The sequence below is a fragment of the Sciurus vulgaris genome, assembly GCF_902686455.1.
Source record: "Sciurus vulgaris genome assembly, contig: HiC_scaffold_629_arrow_ctg1, whole genome shotgun sequence".
Classification (NCBI taxonomy): Eukaryota; Metazoa; Chordata; class Mammalia; order Rodentia; family Sciuridae; genus Sciurus; species Sciurus vulgaris.
In genome coordinates this window covers 7,056,272-7,065,764 of record NW_027632956.1, presented here as the reverse complement: position 1 = coordinate 7,065,764, position 9,493 = coordinate 7,056,272, and positions in this window count along the sequence as shown.

Sequence of the window (9,493 nt, the reverse complement as noted above, 5' to 3'; positions counted from 1 at the left end):
ATCTACCTGGAAGAATAAGAAACCCTGAATAGCTAAAGCTATTCTTAGCAAGAAGTGTGAAGCAGGGCATATTGCAATATCAGAACTTCAACTATACTACAAAGCAATAGTAATAAAAATGACACAGTATCATTACCAAAGTAGAAAGGTAGATCAATGGTACAGAATAGATCACATGAACCCGAACCCAAATAAATACAATTTTCTCATACTAGACAGAGGTGCCAAAAATATGCAATGGAGAAAAGATAGCCTCTTCAACAAATGGTGCTGGAAAAACTGGAAATTCATATGCGGCAGAATGAAACTGAATCCCTATCTCTCACCCTGCACAAAACTCAACTCAAAATGTATCAAGCACCTTGGAATCAGAACAGAAACCCTGTATCTTATAGAAGAAAAAGTACGTTCAAATCTTCAATATGTTGGCTTAGGATCAGACTTCCTTAACAGGACTCCCATAGCACAAGAAATAAAAGCAAGAATCAATAACTGGGATAGATTCAAACTAAATAGCTTTTTCTCAGCAAAGGAAACTATTAGCAATGTGAAGAAAGAGCCTACAGAGTGGGAGAAAATCTTTGCTACTCATACTTGAGATAGAGCACTAATTTCCAGAAAAATAAAGAACTCAAAAAGCTCTACAAGAAGAATACAAATAACCCAATCAACAAATGAGCTAAGAAAATGAACAGACACTTCACAGAAGAAGATTTACAACCAATCAACAGATATATGAAAAATGTTCAACATCTCAAGTAATAAGAGAAATACAAATCAAAACTACCCTAAGATTCCATCTCATCTCAATTAGAATGGTGATTATCAAGAATACAAGCAACAATGGGTACTGGTGAGGATGTGGGGAAAAAGGTACACTCATACATTGCCAGAGGGTCTGCAAATTAGTGAAGCCACTCTAGAATGCAGTGTGGAGATTCCTTAGAAAACTTGGAATGGAACCCCCATTTGACCCAGCTATCCCACTCCTTATACCCAAAGGACTTAAAATCAGCATACTACAGAGATACATCCACATCAATATTCATAGCTGCTCTATTCACAATAGCCAGAATGTCGAACTAACCTAGATGCCCCTCAATTGATGAATGGATATAGAAACTATGATATATATATATATGAATATTATAATGGAATATATATATATAATGGAATATTACTGAGCCATAAAGAATAATAAAATTATGACATTTGCAGGCAAATGGATGAAATTGGAGAATATCATGCTGAGATAAGCCAATCTCAAAAATCCAAAGGACAAATGAGCTGGCTGATAAGTGGGTGATGACACATAATGGGGGTTGGGAGGGGTCAACAATGGAGGAAAAAGTGTCTGTATAGAGGAAAAAGAGGGGTGGGGGGAAGGGAAAAATAACAGAATGAGTCCAAAACTATTACCCTAGGTAAATGTATGATTACACAAATGGTATGCCTCTAGTTCATGTACAAATGGAGAAACAAGATGTATCCCATTTGTTTACAATAAAAATAAATTTGAAAAAACAAGGTTTTTGCAACTGAATCTCTTTCAAAATGAATACTCACACACCTAAAACACACAGACAAATGTCATTAGGTGAAGGTCAATATTATTAAAAACATATATGATCTAATTATGAAAGAACATTTTAAAATTATATAGAGATCCAACATAAACATACTGCCCTATAAGTCTATATAGCCCTGCTCAAAGTATTGTCTTTTTTTTTTTTTTTTTTCCATTTTCAGGAGGAAACCAAAGAAGTAATCCCTTTTCAGAATCCTTCCCCAAACTCTGCTTTAAAGCATCGTGCAAGCAGGTGTTTCTCTGAAAAAGTAAAAAAAATTTTAAAAAGCCCTAAAAGAACAAAAAACACATGGTATTTGTTCCAGGACTTACTGGGTTGGGAGACCTCATAAAATGCATTACCAGGTTCTTATTCTTTCTGTCCTTTATTGTTATTTCACAATGGCATAAAGGTATCAGGTCCTCAAACTAACTTCAGATTTTTAGTGAAGAACGTAGAACAGATTGGTGCTACTACCGTAAACTGAAATTTGGTATTAATAATGAATATAATTTTTTTAAAAAAAAAGCACCTCTAATTTGTTTCTCATTTTCAACCTCTGTCAGAAGGTAGTCTTAAATTTAAAAATATCCTGTAAAGGCTGAGTAAAAGTCTAAAGGATTTTTTATTCAATTTGCTTGTTGCTGATTGCTATATAAATCTCAAAGAATCTCTATTCTCTAGTAAATGAGAATTGGAAATAAATGAAAGTTTTTCATAGCTAAGTTCTCAAATATTCTCCTAATCCCTGACTTACCTTACTCCATTTTAAAGTAAGACACTGGGCTAATTTATATTAAGGCATGTCAGAAGTAAAATTTAAGTGTTATCTCCCACATGAAAAATGTATTATTTTAATGGCTCTGATAATACACTGACCCCTGTCATAGGGATGGTAAAGTCAGAGTGACCCCCAGAAAGGAAAATCATCTTTATATATTAAGGTAAGGTTTTTCCACAAATGAATCAAAGCTATATTAGGCCTATAGATGTCATCACAGATGGTATGTTTCAAATTAAATGCAGTAATTGTGATGACCCATACTTAAGTATTATTGTTTTCTTACAGTTTCTTAGAGTAGTGGCAATATATATATTTAAAAATTTACAGAATAAAAAATTATGACTGATTTGAAAAACTACAGTGGGGACTCCTTCCTTTAAGAAATTTTGATTGACTTTTGAAAATGACCAATGTTTCAGATTTAAAAAAAAGAAACCATCTCTTTCTAAGCCTCTAATCCATCTCATTCCCCAACACTAGACAAATTAGCATAAAGGGGGAAATCTTTGGATTTTCTTACTTTATGGTAAAGCAGGTATTCTTGGGCACAGACTTTGAAATTATGTATGCTTCATGGCCTTTTCTGCTGAAATCCCTTTCTTAGATTCAAAATGTAAAAAAGCAAATTACTGCTTCATTAACTTTTACTCTAAGTTACTATAAAAGTCAAAAAAGGACAAATCAGTATTTACAGCATTTTTTAAAAGATCTTGGTTGTTTAATATGAGCACTATTTTCAAGTACTGATTTGGAGTATTCCAGATACACTTGAATTTGAATTGCTATTGAAATTATACAGTAATAAGTACATCTCAGTTTCACAATTTCAAGATAAGTATGGACCTTAGGTAAAACTTTAGATTCCTCTATTTTCTGAAGTGATAAGAAATTAAAATATTCAACTTTTGCTTTTACTTTTATTCACAAATCTCCAAGGGCTGGGGGCAATACAGTCAGTGTCCTTATGGCAGATGTTCTTAGTAACCTATCGATACCCACTCTCCCTTTTCCTTGTTAATTGACAGATGGCTTATAAATCAGGACTGTTTCTAAGTTTAGCCTAATTACAACAATCCTGCTCTGAATTTCCAGCCTCTCTTACAATTATTGTGCTGGCCAATGAGACTTTGGAAGAAGCCTTTCAGGGATTTCTATGAAATCCTAGCTTTCAAAATACAAGAGAATAAGTGTGGCTGGTACCACCATTTTCCTCCCACTTCTTCATGCTTTGAAGGAAATGTGAGTGATATTTAGAGCTGCAGCAACCTGAAAGGCAGTTAACTATAAGGAAAAGGAGAATATAAGAGATCAAAAATTTGGAGGACATGGTCTTGATATAGTTGAACAAATGCCAACTGCTGTTCTTGGTCACAATGAGAGATCCAGATCATTATGAGAAACTATGTAATAAATATAACATATATTGTGTTATGTATTGTATAATATATATATATATATATATATAATATATATATATATGTTTAACTTAAGCATGTTCCTGAAATATTTTGGATACTCCCATAAATAATCATTATCATTCTACATATGAGAAAAGTGAGGCTTAATGACATTCCAGAATTACAAAATAAGATGTGACTTACCTGTAGAAATTTTGTTAAAAACTCAATTCCTTCACAGTCTAACATAAATATAACAATTAATCGTGTGGCAATTTTCATCTTAGCTGATAGAAACTTTTCAGCTAAAACTATTTTCTAAATGTCTTTGTTTGCTAAATTTAAGTTCCCTAAAAGAGATACTCTTGTTGAGTTCAAATAGACTCAAAACTATTGTAGTCTATAGAGGGTAAACTTGTCATTGCCTTAGGAAGAGATCATAAATAGCATCAATTCAAATTTTCAATGTTCAAGAAAAATATTAAAGCTGTTGAATTTGAGTCATCATTCTGTCTCAAAATCAAGTGACCTCCATAATAAGGAGAGCTTAATGACTACATCAATTTTCACAGTACTGAAATGAAGGCAAGTGCATAAAAGCATCATTTTCCTATCATATGGGTAAAAACACAGAAAAGTGTCTCCAAAATATATTAGTGTGTTTCAAGATAAACACAGAGACAAGCCATTCAACATATTTTTATAGCAATGGGTACTAGAAGGTACTAAGCTCAATTTAAATGTGCATAACTTCATAAAACTTCACTAATCAAGACCACCAAGCCAATAGTTAATAAAGAATTCTAATTATAGTTATAAAATTAACATAATTGGGAATAGTGGAGGTAGGAATTATTTTAATGGTATTATCTCTGGTTGACAAATCAGAGGTTCTATCTTCCACTGTCTTTCACTGAAAAAGAACCATTATAAGTAGAGAAATATTCTCTCCTGAGTGTTCTAAATAGGTCCTAGGGATCCTGTAAACTTAGACATTCTCCAGACTCTTCCAGTATTATCACTTTGCCATTCTGTCACATATCTAGAGGACCCTAGGCACTGACAAGATTGGAGCTAAGTTCATGTTCAATCTGTTTTACAGGCCTTCAGCCTTCTACACTGAACAGTACCATAGGCAATGATATGTGTGTATATACATCAAATATAGGAAAATAGGAATTATACTACTTTGGAGAGACCAAAAAATGATAGCATACATGACTATTCTTCCTAAGAATGTCTAGCTGAGAATATCAGGTATTATACTAACAATAAGACTATCAGTACATACAATTATTTAAAAATATTTCTGGTATCAGAAATGTTCTGCTATTATGTCCCTAGTTTGAGAAGAAATGAAAGTACAAGAAGTGTGTTATGTTGTAAACAATGTAAAGGTTTTTAATTAAAATAGACAATGTCCTTAATTTGATAGTTTGGTGACTCAAAATTTTTAATGGAAAATAAAGTCAATGGGTTACTCTATGTTACTGCAAATTTAATGCATTCCACAAGTCAAAATATTCAACCAATTTTACTGGGAGATTTAGACTGATCTCACGTAGCTGTGAGAAGAAATTTCAACTGAACTACTGACATTCAGGGCATTACATTTTGTTGTGGAACCACAGTTTATATTCTTCAAGTACAAATTATGTCAGTAAAGTTGAACAAAATACATATGTGTCATCTAATGTGAACATCAGAGTCAAAAGTTCACTTACAACACTTAGGTGTTTTGTGAGTAGAGAACAATTCTATAGAAAGCAAAACAAAAATGTATCATGATCTTTATGGTACCAAATAAGGCATTAATCAATGCTTTCTTTCTGAGAATAGGAGCTACCTAGATAAACTGTAGAATTCTAATACCTAGGTTCTACACTCATTTTATTTACAGCTCAATGATACTTCATACATACTTTACTAATTTTTCCTTACTGAATTATAAAATTAATATGAAAAAGGAAATGAGAAATTTAATTACATTAGGTTCCAAAATATTTAAGAACTGTGTGTATTATTATTTGTATGGAAATTTTGTTATGGCAAATAGTTTAAGAAATTAAAAAGAACCATATAATTTCTCCCATTTTCATTTAAAAAAATACTTGGGTACATGTTTAATTAGAGGCTGTGGTTTAAATTTTGGAAAGTTGAAGTTCTTGAATTCATCATTGGAAGAAACACCTGGCCAAGTTTCCTGAGATGGAGTTCCTGAATTTAAATATAAATAAATATACATAGAAATTTATACATATTAATGTAAATTATCCTTGTGCACATATATATAGGCGTTACTGAGAAAGTGCCTTAGAGAACATTTTACACTTATTAGATATTTTATTTCAACTGAAATTAAAATGATGGAAATTATAAATACTTATGGGTTAAAAGGGGCAAGACAGGAAGGAGGACCAACAAATAAGAAGATTGTTGTGGTAATTTGGGAGATGATGGTGGCATGAGCTAAGGCATAAGGTAACAGGGATAAAGGGAAACAAATAATTCAACACTTTCTAATGCATAAAGCAGAGACAATATGCAGATGCAGGGTGGTGTGTGTGTGTGTGTGTGTGTTTGTAAGAGAGAAAAATAAGGCTCAATGTAGAGACACTATCATCTAGGAGTTGTGTGAATATACAGGAATTTAAGACAGTCCTTCCATTAAAATCTCACAATCAAGCAAATATTAAAAAATTATGTAAAATCTAATTTTAAATATTAAAATATTATACAGAAAGTAAAATGATATGATTGAAATGGAAAACTGTACAGTGGTTCCTCAAAAAGTTAAAAACAGAATTATTATGTGATCAATTCCACTCCCAGATCTAGACCCAGAAGTAGTGAAAGCACAATCTTGAACAGATATTTGTATGCTCACATTCACAGTAGCATTGTTTACAGAAGTTAAAATACAGAAGCAACTCCAATGCCCTTTGATTGATGAATGGATAAACACTGTGGCATGTATGTAAATGTCTGAAAAGAAAGTCCTCATGACACATTCTACAACATGGATGAACCCTGAAGACATTATAACACGGAAAATAACTGAAATAAGTAAGTTGCAAAAAATATTGTGTAATTCCATTCCTGTAAGGTACTCAGTAAATTTCAGAGACAAAAGAATGGTAGTTTTCAGAGACTGCAGAAAGGGGTGGAATAGGAAGTTGTCTAATGGGTACAGAGTTTCAGTTTTGCCAGAAAGATAAAAGTTCTGAAGACAGAGGTAGGTGGACAATGATGGAAACTTATTTAAGGTCTGAAAACTATACATGAAGCTTGTTAAAATAGAAAATTTTATGTTATATACGTATTATTGGAATTTATAAAGAGAAAAATATGTTACACAAAACAAGATTTTATAAAATTGCTCAAGACAATGAGAGAAATATATGACTTAGTACATAAATACAGAAAATAAATGCAACCACCAGTCAGAGGAAGAAATTGCACCCCAAAGCTAGGTTGTATTCAGGAGAGGATTTATGAAAAGCTTTGTTTAGAAGTTTATGAGGCACAGACCCCAGTTAGAGCAGCAAAGCAGGCAATTGGGGTATTAATATGAACACAAAAAGCAAAGATGGGAAAACCCAGGTTTTTCTGAAGTATAGTGAATATGCCATTTAGCTAAAAGGGGATATTTGCATTGAGAAATAGTTTGAAATCATTGAGAAAAGTATTCACAGACATTTTATGGAAATCTTTAAGTTCTGGATTAAGAAATGCACTTTATAGCTTAATGAGTGCACTGGCCACAGAGGTATTTAAATTGGGGAATAACAAGATCAATGTGATGTTTGAGAAAGATGGTTATGGTATTTTGATTATTGTTTTCAGAATAACTTAAAACTGGTAGATTTTGATGAATATTAAATAATGATAAAATAATTTTGCATTCAAATACTGTGTCAATCAATACTTTTCTGATTTTTTTACATGTTAATTAATTTGGCTTTAACATTATGTACAGAACATTAAAGTAGTTGTTGTTAAATATTTCCATTTACTTAAATGTTGAATCTAAGGCACAGGCCAGTGATTTGGATAATGAAATTGATATTTAAACATAAATAATCTTTTTTTTTTTTTTTTGTGGTGCTGGGGATCAAACCCAGGGCCTTGTGCTTGCAAGGCAAGCACTCTACCAACTGAGCTATCTCCCCAGCCAGATAATCTTGATACCATACCAGAACTCTTATTCACTGCTTATGCTGTGGCTCTTTAAAATTACAAATCTTTTAAGGTCACTATTAGTATGCACTGTGTTATCAGCTACATGATTTCAAAATGATAATTATAGTAATTTTGTATCTGTATATATTTACTTGTCAATCTGTGTTGAGTACTCTGCAGAACTAAGAAGTGCATCAGGTGGCTGATACCATAGTGTGACAATATCACTTGAGTAGATCTTGTGGAAACTGACATGGATCTGGCTAGTCCTTAATAGGAAAAAGAAAAAAAATTAAATATACTGAAATCCATTAAAAATATAGAGAATTTCTTAGTTCCTATCCTCATCATGACTTAATTCACAGGGATACTGAGATGGCTACTCAATGTCTTCTTGAAGTTTCAACAAAATTGATTTTATGAATTCTGCTGAGTACCTGTGGTCTTGGGCCAGCATATCATTATTTAATTAAACTAAATAAAATAATTCTGAGACCACAAATTTTTATGTACTTTTATGTGCTGAATGTACCTGGTATAAGGTATAGATGTTTAGTTTATCTTAATCAAAGCTAAAAATGTTTTCCTTTTGTCCATAAGTCAAAGTGCCAAAATTAATTTCTAGCTGAAATTAAATTAATCTAAAATAGGTCAGTGACACTGAGATACACAATTTTACTTGCCACAGTTATAAGCTCTTATCACCTCTAACCTAGTTCTAACATTTACTTGCTATACTATTTTTTATTAAATATCCTGAAGTCATTAATCTATAACCCAGTTGAGTTTTACTGACAATTTTCTTGCAGAAATCCATTCAGAAAAGTTTTCCATGGAATAGAAATTACAATGTATTCTGTACTCTTCTTGTTACATGGATAGTTTTAGACTAAGAGAGACCTCATTGCTTTTGAGTATTACTAATTGCTGTAAACAATGCAAATCATTTCCCATTCCTTTATCAATTTAATATGGAATACACTAATTATCCAGAAATGAAGACTAGAGTTTTCAATTTTATCCATCATTTGTACTAGAGTTATTATCATCTCTGAACCTCTAAATCTTGATCACATGAAGATGGAGCAATTTTGAAAGGTAGATTAAGAAAATAAATTTATTTTTACCATATATTTTATTTCAAACAAGAGAATTTTTAAGGCTGAGATTACTATTACATGTAACTTTATGACACATCAGTTTATATATCTGATTAAAATATAAAAATATAAAAAACTTAAATCAATACTTTATTACATGGGATAAAAATTGCATAAGCAACACCAGAAAGTTAAATCATGGCTAATGGTAACTGGAATGATGCTGACATCATTTTATTTATTATCAATTTTACTATTAATCTCTCAGCTTTGAGAAACAAGTATAACAAATTATTTTCTATAATATTTGATAATTAATATGATGGGAGGTAGCTTTCTGATTTATCTTTCAGATGCTAAGACTGAGTTATAAAGAGGTAAAGAACAGAGCTATAAATTTGCTTATCCTACAGCTTTGCAAGTTTTCAGTGGTAGTTCCCCCAATACTTTGCTCTCCTGCTC